Source organism: Manacus vitellinus, unplaced genomic scaffold, assembly GCF_001715985.3.
Source record: "Manacus vitellinus isolate BGI_N305 unplaced genomic scaffold, ASM171598v3 scaffold_23_pilon, whole genome shotgun sequence".
Lineage (NCBI taxonomy): Eukaryota > Metazoa > Chordata > Aves > Passeriformes > Pipridae > Manacus > Manacus vitellinus.
Window position 1 is genome coordinate 8,489,572 of NW_021939718.1, and position 18,633 is coordinate 8,508,204.

General features: G+C 40.9%; 1 protein-coding gene across 3 annotated transcripts in view; it reads left to right on the plus strand.

Annotated features, from left to right (window-relative positions):
* The window catches only part of ZNF462 (zinc finger protein 462), a 91,635-nt gene that overhangs the window by 20,053 nt on the left and 52,949 nt on the right, over positions 1-18,633 (plus strand). The window lies entirely within an intron of this gene.

Sequence of the window (18,633 nt, forward strand, 5' to 3'; positions counted from 1 at the left end):
AAGACTCATTAAGATACAAGACAGCTGGACCAATCACTGTTTTCTGAAAAGTCAGAGCACTGTGCCAGTCATAAAGCTGATAATCTTTTTGTAGAAAATAAAAGGATACATTGTGGCCTAAATGTAAGAGGAACTATGAAGGATTGGCTTCCATGAAATTTTGAATGAGAGCAATGTGCTTGGGTTCTCAGCCATCTATATCAGGTTAAGCAAGGTGGATGTCAGAAGTTCCTGTGTTCAAAAGCTGAACTTTGGAATTTATCCGTTATACTTGAAAGAGAATAGCAGTCTTGTGGGCTGTCATCAAATATTCCAATGGAGTTGAGCTGAATAAGGCAAATGATCAAAACATGTAATTGTACCCTCTTTAGATCTCAGTCTAATATAATATAAATACCTTTTGCACTTCTTTTTATTTTTTTTTTATTTCCCCCAAGTAAAAGGAATTGAGAATTGGCTGAGTGCCTCAGGGAAGATCAGATGGAGGCACCTGCTTTTGCAGCTCTAGAAGAAGGGGGACTGTGGGATAAGAGAACCTCATGCAGAGAGTGCAGGCGAGTCAGATCTCATTGGCCATTGGCTTTTCTAGTCTATCAGAAAAGACTTTTGAAGTTTTCCATGACCAAAGTAGGTAATGACCTTGCTTTGATGGATCAAACAAATAACACCAGTGTTATGCCTTTGAGAGCCCTTGATCCCAAAGAGAAAAGCAAGAGTTTTCCTTTTTATCTTAGACTCATTCCATTCAAAATAAAAGCATCGCACAGGTCAGACAAGTAGGGTATCTGACAAGATTTGAAGAGAATTTCCCTTTTCCCGTCTGTTTTCTACACCAGTAATTTATATTTTATAACAGATCAGACCTAAAAGATTGTCATTCAGTTTATAACAGATAGAAAAAGTAGAACAGAAAATGCTCTGTGACTCATTCAAGAAAAGTGTTAGCTTTGTAGCCTGTGTGGACTTGAAGACTCTCGTCTTCCTTTTAAATGAGAAAAAAAGTGAACCTGCAAAGTGGTAGATACATTTAAAATGCTTAGAATAGCTAAGTGAACTAGGACAGCATTTAGATGTGGAAACACAGGACATAGTGTCATTCCTCTGCTGATGTGTGTGAGTACCACTCTTGGAACAGTAAATCCATTCCTGGAAATGCTGGGGATAGTAATGACTTAAAGTCTGGAAAATTGTGCTTCACTGTGAAAGCTTTCAGGTAGTCCATTCCTCCCCTTCAGAGGTCTTCAGAAGTGACATTTGGAGGACTAAAAGCAGCTAATTTGCCAGGCTGTGTCCAATATTATAGGAATATGGAGTCTGTACCAAGCGGTAAAAAGATGCAGTGGCTAGAATATAAGACTAGAAAATGCTTGTTGTATAAACTATTGTTTATTTCTGATTTAATTGTAGAAAAGAAAAAAATAAAAGCCATTGGAATAACTAATGAACTCTGTAAAAAGGCCATAAGCAGTCAAGTCTAAGTGTAGTTTCTCTTCAGACGCTGTGGTGGGAGACAGGCTTGACTGTTACCATTGAGTTGCTTGTGGAGAACTTGTCTGGTTGTAGAAGGTGAACATTCAGAAAAAAGACTCTCAGTGCTGTTATCTCAAATCAGGGATCAGCTGACTTAATGAACAGCTGATGAGAAGGCTGCAGTGTGGAGGTGGAGGGAACCTAGGATGTGGTTGAGTTTTAGCAAAATGTGCTCCTAAAACTCACTTGGCAAAGAAATGGGAAACAACCAAATTAGGTGAACTGATAAGACTGACTGTGGGTTTGTAGTTATGAGTTTGGGCTTGATTATCTGTTAGTGGGTTTTCCTCCATTTCCCTGTCTTGGGCTTAAAACTATGGACAAATGATTTGCATTTTGTTCTCAAAGTGGAATCTATGCAGAAGATTGGTGGAAGCTACCTTCCTCTTAATAGTTAGATGCATTTTTCTGTTGTCTCTACAGCAGAGGAAATGAAGAAATGGAACAGGTTTTTTGTAGTCCTGACAGAGCTGCTGTAGACTTTCACATTGTAGTTTCTAAAGGATGAGTAAATCTCCCAGACAGAAGATCTCTGGTTTCCTCTACAACTCTGCAACCCAGCATGTTGGTCATCCAGAACTCTAGTCCTGATTTTGCAGATGGGAACTAGAGTCTTTGCCCTGTAGCTACCCTGTAGGTGATTGCGGCACAAAAATCCAATCAGATTTTGTCAACATGTCAGTTTCTTAGAATAACTTAACTTTCTATTAGAGATAGCCCACAAAGCTATCTGAAATTATTATTAGTAGTCCTATTAGTAGTATTGGTATTACGAAAGCATTTCAGTAGATTCAAGGGTCTAGACCATAGACCCTGGTTCATTTTTTGTTAGACACCTCTCAAAATCTCAGGCTTTGGTCTGCTAAGGATGATAAATCTAGGAAACCTAGAGATTAACTCGTCTTGTCTTCTGTCCTTGTAAAAGACTTTAACAGTGAGTATTATCATTAGATCCTCTCTCTTGATAACTGATGCACAAACAGGTCCATTTCTGGGAAAAATGGTATATTAGCTTGGCTTCAGAGGTCATGCAGCAGTAGAGGCCTCACTGTAAATGCTTTTATTTTTGACTGTATAAACCAATTACTACAGCAGGGTGAAGGAGGGTTTTGATTCCCTAACTGACAGCTTGATTTCAGTTCTTAATTTGTAGTTTCAGTTTTGGAAGGCTACTTTCAAGATTCAGAACTCGGTATCGCACTAGTCTAGGTGGAGGAGTTAGAAGACAATAGGAGAAGACAAGAGTTCAGGAATGAAGAAGGAGAAAGATGTCTAAGCTATTCCTCTTGTTTTTGGAATGAGTGACTATTTTAACCTGTAAATAGTGCTGAGATTGGTGGCTATGTCCCATCATGAAATGGAAGTACAGATAAGAAGGTGACTTCCTCTTGACAAACCACTCTTTCTCTGTTTCTCCCCCATATTCTGTGTACAATGTTTTCTCCCAGGCATGGGTGAAAAGGAGTCCTCTTGTCTTTAACTTGAATGTTTCTGTCCTTCTAGTAATGAAGCCTACGGATGCAGACCCTGTGTGCTCAGCTGAAAAGGAAACCACTTTTTTTTTTGGGTGGGGACAGTGAAGCGTCACTGCCAAAATGATCTTATACTGCAGGTGGCTTAGAGGTAAATGATACAAATTCGTTTGCCAGCTTTGCAACACATCTGAAAGGCAGAGTCTTCAGGAACGGTGAACCATACCACCAATCCTAAGATTAGCAAGTGTGGTTCTGCCTTCTTTGGCTTCTGAGGTCTTGAAGACCCATTGCAGGTAGGAAGAAACTCCTACTTCATAACAACAGCCTTTAGTTAGATCTTTGTCCTCAGCTGGGAAAAACTGGCAGAACTCCAGCAAACTTCTAGAAATAAAAAATAGAGAAATCTCTAAAACCACACTAGTTGCTGGGACTTGCTCAATATTCTGCAGCTTGTGAGAATACAGCAGCATGAAACTGGAATGACACTGGTGGCTTAACATTTTTGTGATCTCCTGAGTTTTTAAGAGAACAGAAATCTTCAGGAGAGAACTTTGCTCTTGTTCTCTTGGTGATGTTGGCTTGTATGGATTTGTTTTTCTTTGAAAACTGATAGCAGAAGACTATCCAACCTTCAGGAGTGGAGCCATTATATGTGGGGCTGTGCAACAGGAGCCAAAGTTTAAAAATAAAATACCAGGCTGCCTTCCTGGGGATCCAGACATAGTACACGCACACACACACACACACACACTCTTGACTGACCACAGTTTTATCAGTTATTGAGTTCAGAGCAACAGACAATGAGAACCAAAAAGGGAGTCTTGTTCCTCAAAGAGAAAGAGGAAGAAATATAAGACTTCTGTAGCCTCAGATACCAGTTTCTGGTGTGCATGGAGGCCCCGCAGCAGCAGTGTTGAGAGACAGTGAGACCAGGTAGCTGCCAGTCATTCCTGGTGATGTCTGCTGGAGGACCTTCCCAGCCCTTCCTTTTCTCTCCCTCATTTTCTCTGCCCTGCTGAGTAATGGTTCTGAGCAGAGCAATCTTCTTTGAAAATGTGCTCTCTATTCAAGACATAAAAGCTGTGGTTTTTATTCCACACTGAGTGCTGAGTGACCAGGATGCCAAACATCTTCAGGAGAAAGGAAAGGCCACCTCTTTTGGCTTCAGAAGATACACATCACTGGCATTTGAATCTGTTAGACTGGAAGATCTAGAGAATGAGAGAGTACAGAGAAGGTAGTTGATAGACCCAGAGGAATTATTTATGGCAAAAAAGCAGAAGGCAAGGTTTAATGCCAGGAATACAGCTTGGAAAGTGAGGTAAGTTATGCTAGAAAGGAATGATCTTTGGAAAGAAAAGGTGACACTACTCAGACAAAGAGTCTATGAACCTAGGAAGGTACAATTCTTGATTAATTATGAATGTAGACAGCAATGAAGAAGGGGGAAAATTTAACCTTTTTTGCCTGCTTCCCCAACATGCTGACATCATACCAACTTCCAGATTTTGTGTGGGCTGGCAAGGGTGGGAAGTCAGGATTCCTCTAATGGCTTAGTGTGAAGCAGCAGGGAGTGTTCTTCGCTCAGCTGACATGACAGAAACTGTGTGCAGGAAGCAGCTGTGCACAGTCTTACCTGCCTGTATGCCACCTTGGGCTAGTGTGCTAAAAGATTGGAGCCTGTGCTTTTGACTGCATGGTGTCAGTTTCCATTAAAAAAAAACCAAAAACTGATCCCCAGATGTACCTCATGGTAAATGCAAACGGAGTTTTTAGCTAGGTGTCTTCCAACTGCAGCAAGAATGTTTGTATGTCTCAGGTGACAGCCACAGGCAGAAAAAAACACCCAAAGAAGAGGTGTTACCACTTCTCATCTCTGCCCAGGCAAAGTAACAGTTACAGCTGGCCATGACACACTTGGCTTTTGGCAGAGCTCAGGCTGGTTCTGTTCTGCAGACATGGGATGAAGCATGCTCAGTATGTTTCCTTCAACAGGAGTGCCAGCAGTATCTTGGATTACTACAGAGACTGCTTTGTGTCTACTATAAGCTCATTCTGTAGAGTTTGGGTTCACATTAAACAGGATCAGGAGTCCCTGGAGTACAGAGCCTTCTGGAAAGTTGTGTTTCCTTAGACATCCAGACTGTCAAACACTTCCTTTATTGAAGTTTTTCAGAAAAACCATACTAGCTTTACATAGTGGTCGAACATATACTGAAGGTGATGTTGTGGCCTAAAGGATTTGTAGGACTTGATTCTCTTACAATTTGAACGTTTTTTGAGAAATCCATAAAGTATCTGGATCTTATTTGTGGTGATGTCCTAACAATGAGTGATAGGTGCAACTGTCAGTCTGTGAAAACTAATTGCTTGGTTTGTTCTCATAAATTTTGTTGGCTGGGATGGAGTGGATATGTGCACATGCTTTGTGGCTGCAGCTAGCACGTGTGAAAGAGAGGTCTGATTAAATCAAACTTCCTCTTCTTTGGTCTTGAATATCTCCTACTTACAAAAGACATTGAGGAGGACCCAGAGGATTCCTCTTGCAGATATTTTTATAAAGGTGCTATAAAGAAGATTCTCTTTGATGACTTCTAGTAAGTACTGGTGGTTTTTTCTCCAGACATTTGCTAGAACAGAAGAATTAATACTATATTGCCCATTATTGAGAAGAGTTTGGGAAAGAGTAGAAAGACTCAGTAGTTTGGGCAAAGTCATATTGAGAGAAAAGCCTCTCAGATCATACAAGAATTTCAGCTTTTCTAGCTGTCAGTCCTGCAAAACAAATATTCTTCCTCACCCCCATATAAAGCTCCCCTTTTGGATGGCCATTGTTTTTTTCATGTCTCTTCTCCCACTGTGATCTCAAATAATGTGAGGATTAGACCATGCTCACCGACACTAAACTCTGTCTCCACTTCTCTGCAGCTCTGCAGACATTTTGCTGAGTTGACCTGAATTCTTCAGCAAAAGGCCTGGATTCTGTGCAGAAGGCTGGAAATGGCAACTCCAGTTAGAAAGTAAATACGAACATAAATAAAGAGCATCAGTTATATCCTTGTGTGTGGTGTTTTGATTTACCCCTCCTCCTAAAATTTTAACTTCTGCTCTGCTGGAGAGCTTTTCATTTCTTCTTCTTGCGGGAAGTTAGAACTGGGATTTCAGGGACACAGAAAGGTAGCATGGCACAACAGGGAAGAACCGGAGTTTGGAAACCCACTTCCTGCTTCTGGCTGTGCCGCAGACCAGCTGTGTGACCTGAAGCCAGGCTGCTTCACTTCCCTGTGGTTCACCATTACCAGGTAAAGGAAGAAGGTTCTCTGTGGTGCAGATTCACTCAACTTGCTTTCCACACAGAGCCCACAACAGCATGGCCTGAAGCTGCATGAGTCAAATAAACAGGTTGTAACCTCATGGAAGAGTGTCAGTATTGCTACTTGAAATACTTAACACCTGCCTTTTTGTTTCTTATGTATGTACATAAGAGTACATACATACATATGTATGTATCAATGTACAATTGTGAGTCTACAGATTTTGTTCAATAATTTGAAGCTGTTCAAAAACCAAGGGAATACTTCAGTCTTTGGTCTCTCTGAGAGCAAGTCACTTCTAACTTTAATGACTTCTTCGTGACAAATGAGTGGAAACTGGAAACATATGATACTGTCTTTTGTCATGCTTTGGTGTTCCGTAAACAGCAGAAGGAAAAGTGAACTTTCTGCAGAACCAATTGTACATTTCTCCCATAGATACTTTGTCAGTGGTGTCCTAATTAATGTGAAACTTTCACTCTGCATACATTCCTGCAAACAAGAACCCACGCTGGAATGAATGCTTGTTGCAAGGAACAAGTAAAAAGAGTGCAAGTGCCTTTTATTCAAATGAGTTTTAAAGGGGGGAAAAGGGACTACAAAGCACATTACATTACTTCTTTTTCCTCTTCCATAGTTTTAAAGGATGTTGGCCAACACAAATAAAATGTCTCAAAATACTCTTTGTATGAATTCTGGTGTCATAAGATTCATGTGTGCCTCTTTGGGGATGAAAGAAACAAAGAGGAGATTCACCTGATTGGCAAGTGGTGTTGCTGAATGCTTGTGAAGAGCTGCTCACTTAGCTGCAGTCTTAATGAAAAGAGATGTTTTGTTTATATATATGATTGTCTCCTCTCCATTTGTAAATAAAAAGATGCGCCCTGTCCCTTTCAACCAGCATAAATTGAAGACATACAATTTTGTAACAGTTGAGTCTGTCATAGGTCTTTTTGGTTTAGGCTTTGTTTTCTGGGGTTGTTGTTTGGGTTCTTTTTAGGTTTTTATATTTGTTTTGGTTTGGGGGGGTTTGGTTGTTTGTTTCTTGCTTGCTTGTGTCCATCTTTATTCCTTTGGTAAGAAGAAAATAGAATTCTTTATATGGTTCTGCTTTGAAGTTATACTGCTTTATTTTAAAATTTCTTGAGCTGGAGTATTCATTGACACTTGGTGTACTGAAACTACTTAGATGTGCCTCTTGGTAAAGCTGTTAAGTTGGGAAGTTTTTAAGTGTCTTCCCTTTAAGTCAGACTTTAGCTCCTTTTTTTAAGAGGTTCTATAATAAGCAATAAAGCTAATTTCGATTATGTACCCCTTTGCTTTGGAACTGTGGAACGTCGCATATGTGTCTTTGCCATTACCATAGGGAGATATATTCTTTCTTCTTGAAATCATTGTGAGCCAGACTACTCTTCCCTTGCTTTCAGAACATTACTTCTGAAGTTTACAGATTAATTAAAAGGCAAGCTATATGGCTTTTTTTTTTGTAATTTATCAAGTTGAAAGTTCTGTTGAGTCTATATATGGTTTTTAAACCATCACAGGGCTTGAACCTTCTGTGTTCTTTTGCATATTTTTTTAAAATGTGGGGGGTTTCCATCTTTGTTAGCTTAAAATATATCTCACCCGCTTCTATGTACTTTGTGTGCAGAGTAAATGTCAAGGTTTGCTTAGCCATGGAGTTATTTAGACAGAGACACTGTAGTTTCAAACAGCCTTTTTAAGTCCGAAAGCACATCTAACTCTGGGTGCAGCCTCCCTTCTGGTTCTGCTCTCCACATACAGACAGGCAGTGACCTACTTGTGTTTCTTGTGTTGTGGTTGTGAAGCTGTTGGCAGTCCAGGTGTTCTGTCTCCTCCATTCTAGAGAGGAAATATCCCTGGAGCAGTTACTCTGTCTGCAGCTCAAGCAATGGCTTGTGTGGCAATGGGGAGAGGGGAACTGCTGCCCACAATGCTTTCCTAAAGTCAAGTGTGGATGCCCTTCTGCTTGCAGCCAGAAGCACAATCCCTGTCCTGAAGTGCGCCTGTCCCACTGATTTTTAATACTGTAACTGTGTTTGTAAGAAAATAAGAGTTTTTCTGAGGACAAGGTTTATTAGAAGACCCATTTCTTGGCCATTTATCTAATGCTACTCCTCAGGCTTTTTGCACAGAACCAAAATCCTGATGGAGCTTGAGATACCATTGGGCTGCCTTTTCTGGAATTTGTCTAAGAATCTTGGTGGATTTTTCAGTGCATTTTTTTTCCATTTGGAGAAGGTCCAAATTTTTTGCTAGGGACATACAAAGGTGCTTCCTAAAAAGTCCCTCCACCTTAAATTTACCCAAGAAGTCTCTTTCTTTAGGCCAAGAAAACCAAAAATCTCTTACAGTCTCCTCCTACCTCTTGCAGAAATCAAGCATTTGGGTGCAGATTCCAGATTACACAGTTGTTGTTGTGTCTGTGGTTTTTTGGGTTTGTTTGTTTTTTCACCAAGAGATACTTTCTGTGTTGATAAACTAGTCTTGAACTGAACTTTCCCTAAGTAGTTTGGCAATTGTTTACATATTCTAGGGTGAAGTTTTGGCAACAACTTTCTCTTTTATCAGCTTTTATCCTGTATCTTTAAGGTAAAGTGAGTCTTCAAAGCAGCAAGAGTAATCTGTTGACAATGGGGACTCATTATTTTGTTCTAAATTTGAATAGTGTTACCTTCTAGATAAATTAAAATGCTTGAAGACTGTTGTGTTTTAAATCATTAAATGCACAGCATTTACAACAGCAGAAAAAAAATAAGGTGGTGTGTAATGGACTTAAAGAGTTCTGTAATGTCTACATATTTATAGGGATTGTAGCTTTTGAAAAATGCAGTTGCTTATAATCTCACCCCTTCTTAGCCATAGGCCTTATTACAAAGAAAGTCTAAGGTTTTTTTATTCTTTATGATCCATCTCCTGTTTGAGTATTTCTTAGGAGGAAGAAAAAGAAATTGGATATTAGTGGCTGACCCTCAAACAGCTTATTTAAAGCAAAAAGAATTAAACTTGGACAGAAGAACTCCATTAGGAGCCTCAACCTCTTACCATTTTTGACACAACTGAGTTTTAATACTAGTTTTCTCCTTAATTTGAATGTGTCCATAGTAGTCAGGGACAAGGGCTGTTTATTACTGGAAGGACATGAAATAAGGTTAAAAAGAGGTTGGTTGGTTGGTTGGTTGGAATTTTCTTTATTATTATTACTTTATTTTTGTGGGGGAGATAGTTCTTAATTATTACCTGCATAACAAAGTATGTTTCTTTTATAGACAGAGAATAGCAGCTTTTTTTCTGGTTTTAATGTAATTATTTCTAATGCCTCTTTGATCCAAACACTTTCTGACTGTAGAAGTTTAATAAACTTGGTCAATTCTTAAATATTGGGATCCATAATCCTAGAATCACTCTGAATTCTTCTTCTCCCCCATCCTGAAGTGCATTGCAGATATTACACTTAGTTTCTTCTGGAGGCTGCCAGCTATCTGTGTATCACATTAGTGATTATAAGCCAGTATGCTATTGTAATTATTTTGTACTTTATATGATTACACTAATAGTAAACACTAATGTTTCCTGGAAGGAGTAAGTGGATGGAAATGGGGGTTGAAAAGAGGAGTAAAAGAAGCAGGGTTCCCATTTGGACCCAGGATATTGCATTCCAATGTGTATATACTGCATCCCAACATGTTACCCAAAGGAGTATCTCCATCTATATCTGAAGTTATTTGGGACAAAGTATTTGGGACAGTGAAACTGTTAGCTGCAACTTGTTCCTCCTTTGCAGCTGTATCACTTTTCAGGGGTAGGACCAGCATCTTGCCACCACCATCACAAACAGACAGATGATCTTCACTTTCACAGGTGAAAAAGATCTTTTGGGAGGAGTGGCAGGGAGAAGGGTGGCAGCCTAATGGTAATCACTAGTCTAAGATCTGCCAAGTACTGGGCAAGTATATATTGTTTCACCTGGGGCAGAGATGCTGGCTGCCATGCTGCGCTTGAGTCAATGGGCAAATAAAACTGTGTATTCTGTCTGGCATTATAAATGGGTCAGTGATGGATTTGTATTACCTGAGGAAATGAACTGGCGGACAGAGAGGCTTCTGCTTCCTGCCCAGCAAATGTCAAATATAGCAGGAAGCTTGGGGGAAGGGGAGGTGTATCTGGAGACAAAGGCAGTCTTAAAATAGCTAGGGTGTCAGTGGATCTCCTCAAACAAATGCATGCTTCTGAGGAGTAGGGTGAGAAAGCTGAACAATCTTTAGACTTTGTTAATCAGCATTTTCTCATCCTCCAGTAGGGTTTCAGCTGTGGCTTTTGCTTTATAACTAGAGTCATGCATGTGGTGAGTGTGGGTTTGCATGAGGTGAGGTGCTGTTCTACTCAGCTTTGTTTGCTGGTACAAACTATGACTTTTGGTGCTTTGGTTTCATAGGGTTAAAACCACTCCTCTGAATGCTCTTCTTCATCCTCTTCACATGGGTTTCTGCATGAAGTTAACCTCCTAAAGGAATACCTCTGGAGCATGTAAGATCTCAGGATGGACTGAGGGAGAGGGCTCCTTACTCCCCAGGGTCCTTACTAAGCTGAGCTCTTACTGGTGATGAAAGGCAGGCAGTGGGCTATGGCTTGCTTGGATCTGATCCACACAGTGTTTTTTTGGTTTCCAACTGCCCTGTGAGTTTTTCTTACTTAGTGAGTCTTCAGTGACTACCAAACTGGGCACCAAATTACGGAAGTAATTTCTGGCTGAAAGATTACTCCTCTTACCAGCCAAGTTCAGTCTCTCTCACCACTGCTGCATCATAGGTCCAGACCAGTACTTCAAGGAGAAACATGCGTCCAGAAAAGCATCTTTTCGCATCAATCTTTCAAGCTAGTGATATTCTGTCTTTATTTTCCATTACATTTTTTCAGTAGCAGGCCCAAAGCAGAGCTTTGCCCTTTGCATTTGTGGTTTCAGAGTGCTAGTGACTTGATTTTCACCTCTGTGACTATGCTAACAGTGCCTGCTTGTGTTTTAAACCAGCTGTGTTGGCTGGTCTATCTCAGATCTCTAACATTAAAATTCTGTGCCCCCCAAAATAATCCAGCAGTTTCTGTGTTCCCATGGTTTAGCTCTGTCACCAGTTTATAAGCTGTCTTTAGCCTCTTTAAAAATACTGTGCTTCTTGCAAGCCGAGATTGGTCCTCTCTAAAGCATGTTTGCAACTCACTAGCCACAGCACTGTGACCATGGAATGGAGCATGTAGTTCAGGGTCAGTGGCAAAATTACTTTTAAAGGCACTAGAGGCTGTTTTAAGGGCAGATGGCTATCAGGAGATAATCTCTACTGTCTTCAGACACAACTTTGCCCTTTCCCACTTCAGTTCATGGTCTAGCAAGGTATGTGGTAGAGTTAGCCTTGTCTGATTTGCTACTGGCAGGACCCACTTTTTAACAGCTCTGACTTGTCCTGGCAAGAAAGGGATCTTTGCTGGGGTTGTGCCAAGCTGAGAAGCCTGCTCCTTCCAGGGTGAGGCTGGTAATGCATCCTTTGTGTAAAAGCTCCTAGAAGATATTTGCAATGCATGAGAAGGAATTAGGTTGTTTCTGGAGTGCCCAGGCAGAATGCTGCTATGTTCTTCAGCACCACCTACTGACATCTTTCTCTCAAGGCCAGTACGCCGGGGTTTGCACTTCTCCTAACTCAGAGGAACTGGATTTTTTTGAGTTAATTAACTCTTGGCTGGAAATTAGAAACCCCAGACCCACTCCTTTTGGTTCCATTGTGCCATATGGGGAGCTCTAAGGAGCAGGGTACAAAAGCCAAGCTGCTTGGCTCTGGCATCTGTTTTCCTAGGCCCCACTTGCCCCTTGAACACTTGTGTCTGTGCAGAAAAGCATTGAGAGCTTGGGTTGTGTCAGTGAGGTGAGTGACTTGGCTTATTTCCTGGGAGCATTTAGTATGGGAACCAAGTGGTAAACCACATTTCCAATCTAGAATTTTGCCCTATGCTGTTCCATCTTCCTCTTACGCTACTTCTGTTCAGTAAACTGTCACACTTAATAAGAGAGAAAATCCTACTCTGGCCATCTAGTTGTTTAGATTCTCATATATATTTAGTGTCCTTTTGATTTCTGTAAAGATTAATAACTTGCCATGAAAGTAATTCAGAAGATCAGAAAAACCCATCCTAGCCTTACTTGGAACATGAGCATTTAATGTTTGAGAGCCTTTCTCATAAGGGAAGTTCTTTATCCTAAGACACTGTTGCCCATGCTTTGTACCATATAATGCCTCACAGCTAACCTTCAGAAAGGAAAGACAAAAGTCAGAATCGTAATTTGTATGACACTCTCAGTTTGTCTTGTAATAAGACTGTGGCATTTTATTTGCAATCTGCTTTTATTTTAGAAGTTTGAAGTTTTAAAGTGTCTCTCAGGCATCTGGGTGCCCTCTTAATGTATTTTTTTAAAAAGAACATATGTGTGTGTGTGTGTGTGTGTGTAGAGAGAGAGAGACTCCAGTAAAGAAAGAAAGAGAAGAAGCATTATTTGTGAGAAGTAAAGGTGTAATCAGCATTTAGGTAGCTCGAATCTGTAAAGCCTTAGCCCTGATGTGCTTTGTACTTCAGTTACCTATACCTGAATTGTCTTTGTTGACTTGATTTCCTTGCAACTAACAAAAGGGTGTAAGATGAAGTATTCCATCTTGGACTTTTGTCTTTGTTGCTGGGGAAGTTTGTAGTGAGACAACTATCAGTTTAATGTGTCTGCTTGAGGCTGGAGACTGCAGGATTTTCCTCAAGATGCCCTGCAGAAACTGACTCTGTGCCACTATGTGTGATTCTCCTTTCTTTCATATCTCCTTGCAAAAGCCATGGTGTGCCTTTATTCTGCTGGGGTCTTACAGTGGGATGGCTAATATGCATTAATATTCAGTAAGCATATTTTTCTGGGGTTCTGTTTTTTTGTTTCTTTGTTTTGCCTGGTTTTCCCCTCATTTTTTTAAAACTCATAGTCTTAGTGAACCAGTTGAACTGATAGCAAAGTATCCATCGTTTGGACCCATTTTAGGTCACTTACATGAGAGGTGCTGTGAATCCCTGTTCTTTTCCTGAAATGAAAAAAAATCTGGCAGCTCCTAGTAATGTGTAGCATCTCCTCCATAAGCTGTAAGAATAATGTGGCTCATATTCCCTTTGAAATGTAGAAGACTCTGCAATCTATGAGGTAGCTTTACAGTGATACATAGTATGGTATCAGATATGTTAAAAGAAGGTGTGTATTCAGGAACATAAATAAATATTAGCTGTATAGGGATCAACAAAGCTGGTCACCCTATTTTCCATGACAGGGAGATTTCTGAGAAGTTTGGAAGATACTGTACAAAGAATTATTGTAGGAAGACCTCCTTTTGTGGAATCAGATCTGAAGCCCACTTCAGGTTCAAACACTCTTGCAGATGGCTGGATAAGTACATTTTAAAGTGAAAATGAGTCTGTGTCTTTCAGTTTAGATTCTTGTTTTTACTGTTCAGTTGTAATGAATTTCTAAAAAAAGTTCTTTCCTGAAAATATCTTACATTGCAACACGTATTTCCAGGTAGGTCAAGAGAAATATTTTCAGGAAGAATGGGTGAGAGAATCACAGGTATCAGCTAATATATTTCTCTCATGGGTATAACTCTGTTGAGTGTCAAAACAGAATAAACAACCCAAAACTGGACATCAGCGTGGAGATCTTGATAATTAAACTGTAATTCCTTTACATGAAAATATAAACCACAAAATAAGTATAGTGGAGAGTTGAAACCCAACCCATGGAGTTCTATCAAAATCCAGTTCTACCAAATTACAAAAAAAAAAAAGGAGTGAAGAAAGAAATAGTACTTCAGTTTAGTTTATATTGTTAGCAGCTTGGACAAGTAACTCTAAAGACAGTGCTCAGTGGACCAAGAATTCCAATAGCTTGACTGGAATTTGGTCATTGAAAAAGACCCACGAGTTAAGTAGGTTTGCCTGACTGTAGTTGAGAGTTGAATTTACTCTTTGAATTCTTAATTAATTATGGGGTTTCCTTTCAAAATGAAAGATGAGGCTGACTTCCTCCAGTTGGAATAGCCTTCAGGTTTCCAGTTTGTCAAATGTGTAAGTTTTTGCATTACTCCTATGATTTTATTTTTTTAGTCATCATTTTCCCTGTTGCGATCTCATAGTATAAACAGTGTCTAAGAAAAAAAAAATAAGAAGGAAAAAAAAAGAAAAAAAGCCCCAAACCCCAAACACAAAGACATGAGAGCAGCAGCTCCATCGTACGTGAGCTGAACCTGGCCAGGAGCCCAGGTGGGCACGGCTGGAAGGTCCTCAGCAAAGCTGTGGGCACTGGTGCCTTAGAAAACCCAGGCTTCTGTAGCAGGGAAAAATGCTTGAGGTGTTACTCTTGGGAATTCTGATAGCTTGTTTTATCTCTAATTACTTGCCAGGGTGAATCCTGTTGCTGTAATGTTTGGTGGTCTATTTCTGGTAGGGTGGGGAAGGTTGGAAAAAACCTCCAAGACTCCAAATGGAGTCCAGCTCTTAACCAGCACACTCTAAACCGTGTCCTTAAGTGCCACATCTGCACATCTTTTAAATACCTCCAGGGATGGTGATTCAACCACTTCCCTGGGCAGCCTCTTCCATGCTTGACAGCACTTGTGGTGAAGGAATTCCTTTCAGCTCCACCTAGTCACTGAGTAAAATGAAATCTGTGTGCACAACCTGCATGTTTGATGTAGGGATGAAGATACCCCTGATATCATCTGACTAAAGAAAGGCCTGGAGAACTGGGGATTCATTTGTTTTACATCCCATGTTACTAATGCTGAGCTTGAAGCTCACATTGTGTAGTCTGACTGACCTTTTCAGTTGTGGTTGTGCGTGTGCATATTCTTAACTTCTAGAAGCTCTGCTGACTCCATCTCAAAATATAACGGATGGGTATTCAAACCACAGAAGCTCAATTTTGAGGTCAGTGCCTTGGGCTTCACAATTAATTTTGTATTTTGAAGCTTCAAAACCAAACTTAAACATAATGATTTGTACTACTTTGGCTGCTGCCAAATTCTGTAATTACTGTTGTTCAACAAGCACAATTATCTCTTGTTTTGGACTTTTAAAAACCTCGAAATCTAATGCAACTGTGTCTCAGATGTTCTCATGCATTTGTGAGTGTAGAAAAGGATGTTGAAGACAATTTGAGACCACCTTGGGTCATTAAAACTGTGGCTTTGAGAATCTCTTGCCCAACGTTTTAAAAGGTTTTTGCTCATCAGAAAAATGAGCATACCTCCATATTAAGCATTAAGGCCATATATATAAGAAGAACTTGGAAATGCAAATTAGTCAGACAATGGCATTTTAATAATGTTTGCTGAGGTTAGCATCGCATTAGTAACGGCATTTTTGAAGTCCCATTATCTGTAGGCAATGTGGCCTCAAGAGATTGGTTGTGAATATGTTCAAGGACTTGTGGGATTTATAGATTCACTTCATGGTGGTTTTGTTTCATTGTTTGGGATTGGTTTTTTTCCCACACTTACTGTACTGCTTTTGAGTTAGTAGATTTGGTAACTCCTCTCTCACTCCACCTTCGTTCCCCTCTACATTTTTTAATTGCATTATTTGAAAATTTGAAGGGCTATGGAATGTGTTTCCTTAGTTGGCCATGATGGAAATGTATGAATTTTGCTTTGTCTCCTTTGCTTTGGATGTGTCTTGCCAGTGTATTAACATCTGCACTTGAAAATGCTCTTTGCTGGTTGGTGGGTGTGTCTTGCCCAGTGTCATATCCAATGCAGACAAAAAAAGATACACACTGTATTACAGTTTCTTTTGATCTATGAGCTCGAACTGGCAGTTTGTGTTTTTAGCCTCCATGCAATGCCTGAGTTTTAAAGAAGAATGCGGAAATGGTAGAGCAGAATTCCTTACAAAGTGCCTCATCCTGCTTTCAGTGTGATGCATGGTGAAAACTTCAAACTGAAGCCCATTCAAGCTGTACCCGATGTTTGTTCCTCACAGCTGCAGGAAGGTTAACTTCTCCTTTGACTTGGTGCTGCCATTGTGCTATAGACCCTGCTGAGATTCAAGCTGGAACCCATTAGAGAGTCTCCATCAGTTTTGTAATCAGCAACTATTAATGATATCTCCCAACACACAGGTTGGTTTCAGCTTGTCTAGACAGCAGCCAGCATCCTTAAGGATACCTTCTCCAAGCAGCAGTGTATGCTGGAGATGGGGATGGTGGTGGTTTTTACTTCTCGAAGCTGCCAGGATTATCTTTTTTCAGATCCTCAGTGTTAGTCTCCCTTCTGGTTTTGTGTTTCGTAAGCTGATCTGAAGTTTCCAAAGGAGAGCTGAGAGCGTTTTGCGGTGATGTCTCTAAAGGGTCTGAAATTTTCGGGGGGGGGGGGGGGGGGCGTGAGGGAGAAGAGTAGAGATTTTTGTGTGTATGTTGTTTTTTCTCTCTCTTTCTACACAATGGAGCTTTCAGAGAACCTCTCTACAGCCTTTGTGTGAAGGGTGTGTCTGCTGGCAGGGTTTGCTGATGCAGACAAGCTGGCTGGTGATTAACAAAGGTCATTAGACTTTGGAATCTGGCAGAGGAGTGGGGTGGTGTGTCTTCTGCGCCAAGCAGGAGAGCTCCCCAGGGACAGGGCAGGCTGGAGGCTCCCCGCCTGTCATCCCCCCTCACTCCCCCCCTATGCCTCCTCCTTCTCTTCCTCCTCTTTCTCAGCTGTGTGTCGCCTCTGCTTGAAGGACATCTTGGACTAGTCTTGGTGCTGTAATGCTGTGCTTCTGGAATGAACTGTCACATTTGTCATCCATGGGACAGGGGAACCCTAGGAGATGGTTTGAGAAACCCCAGCCTCTGCTAAGGGAAAGAAGGTGCAGCTTGAGGAGTGCAGGGGGACAGCAGCAACATGATTTGGAGGGCAAGTCATGCAGGAGAAGGGGAGATGTGTTCTGGGAATGCTTGTTTTTAAAGCATCACCCAAGGAGGAGGAGTTATAAAAAGGGGAGGAAAAAAAAAGAAAAAGGCTGGTGTGCTTGAACTGAAGCTAAGTGAGGCCATGTTGTGCACAGGCAAGAAGCTCTGAGCCTCTGAGTGCAGGAGTTGTCTGAGCTAAAATGGCTGCTCCCAAAGCTCAGAGGACTAGGGCAGCTTAGTGAGTCTTAAAGCTTCAGTGACGCAGGGGCTCATATCTCTTGAAAGTGTGATAAACACATTCAGCAGAGCTGTGGCTTGTTTGGCTGAGATGAAAGGACTAAGCTTGGGGGATGGGTAGTGAAAACTGGATGATCTGCTTTTCTGTGAAGTGCTCTAAATGCAGGAGTCGTCTGCTCCATGGAAAAATTTGTTTTCAGGTCTAATGGACTGTGCTAAAGGAGACGTGGGGTGGGGCTTCACTCACTGCTGTAATTTGATCCAGAGCAGATAGCAACCTCTTCCACACAATTTGGTCTGGTGCTTGCACATAAAGGCTTGAGTATCTCGATTATTGTAACTTTGTTAGCTGAAAAGAAGCGGGTACAGCGTTCATTTTCTTTATTGGTGGTGGGAGGGAGTCGGGGGAGAGAAAGGACATAGTACAGCCTGCAAAGTAATGTAGGTAAATATGTGGAGAGCCTCTGTGCTCAGACTGTCCGGAATTTGACTTGCCAGAAGTTTATTTTAGCAGGCTATCAGAAGAAGCATTCTTTCATCTAAAATCCTGGTGCAGTACCCTCTCTTGTTTCTGTGCCTTAATGTTTTGGAGCTTTCTGTTCACTGTGGAGGTTGCTTCATACTCCACGTAAAATAAACACATGGAATTTAAAGTGCTTTGGGCTGTCCTTGTGTCTTGGACATCTGAAATGCTCTGTTTGTCATCCTTTTCCAGCACAGTTCATGGAAGCTTAGAGAAGTAATTCCTGTGGTAACATAGGAAGGTGGTTCTTGTGCCTCAACACTGCACAGGGTAGGAGGGTCTAAGTCTTTTGTTTGGCTTATGCTTTGTGGCTCCTCTCCTTCATGGCGGTGCAGACACATGAAACTGTTGCAGGATTAATTGTCACAAGCGGGAACTACCGTACTTCACTGTATCTTATGTTGCTTTGTACTTCAAGGTATGCAGGGCTTTTGCATAAATCAAGAAAGTCATAATGACTTTGTGTCTTTGTAACTCATATTTCCATTGTGCTTTTTCAGTATTGTTATTCCTGTTACTGTCCTTTTCTTCCTCCAGCTCTTTCCATCTCCCAGACTGCTAAGACACAAAGGTTGT